Consider the following 1007-nt stretch of genomic DNA (forward strand, 5'->3'; position numbering starts at 1 on the left):
AAAGCAGGCCTCGAGGAGCAAGCAGCACTCCTCTATGGCTTCTGCCTCAGTTCTAAAAAAAAGAAAAAGAGCACTGGCTGTTCTTCCAAAGGAAGATGCCTAACACCCACCGGGTGACTCATAACCATCTCCAACTCCAGTCCCAGGGATCCAACACCCTCTTCTGGCATCAGTGGGCACTGCATGAACATGGTGAGCATATATAAATGCAAGAAAGACATAAACATTAAAATAAAATAAAACTTAAGCTATGTAAATTGATAAAATCTGGTATGGCTTCAAAGTGGCACATATTCACTGATGTCATATATATATGCATATATATGTGTACACACATGTATATATGTATATATATTGCATACATTACATATCATATGCCTATACATATAAATCCCACTTTCAGAAGCCAGCCAACAAGGGGTTACCTGATGCTGTAGGAAGAAGTGATGACCACAGACTGACATGATGCACTCTAGTTTTTTGAGACAGGACTTCTCACTGGGACATGGGGCTTGCTGATAAGGCTACATTAACTAGCACCTGAGCCCGGAGACTCCCTGTTGTCACCTCCCCATCCCTGGTTATAAATGCACGTCAGTTGTAGTGTGTGCTACCATGCTTAGCTTCTTACATGCGTGCTGGAGATCAAACTCAAGACCCCAAACTTGCGAGGCTTTACTAAGCTACCTCCTCAACCCCTGTCTTAGTCAGGGTTTCTATTCCTGCACAAACATCCTGACCAAGAAGCAGGTTGGGGAGGAAAGGTTTATTCAGCTTATATTTCCACACTGCTGTTCATCACCAAAGGAAGTCAGGACTGGAATTCAAACAGGGCAGGAAGCACTGCTTGTGGACGTTGTACATCGTGGTGCGCACTAGGCTCCGCACCACGATGTACAACGTCCACAAGCACTGTTGACTATCCCTGTAATCTTAGTGCTTGACAGAAGTAAAAAGAAGAAGCAGTAAGATCAAGAGTTCAAGGTTAAAAAAAAAAAAAAAAAAAA

The 1007-nt window shown here is 43.0% G+C and overlaps 1 protein-coding gene across 1 annotated transcript in view; it reads right to left on the bottom strand.

Annotated features, from left to right (window-relative positions):
- Nucleotides 1-1007, bottom strand: part of Clip1 (CAP-Gly domain containing linker protein 1) — an 80884-nt gene that overhangs the window by 75033 nt on the left and 4844 nt on the right. The gene's annotated exons all lie outside the window — the stretch shown is intronic.

This window comes from Mus pahari, chromosome 23 (genome assembly GCF_900095145.1).
Source record: "Mus pahari chromosome 23, PAHARI_EIJ_v1.1, whole genome shotgun sequence".
NCBI lineage: Eukaryota > Metazoa > Chordata > Mammalia > Rodentia > Muridae > Mus > Mus pahari.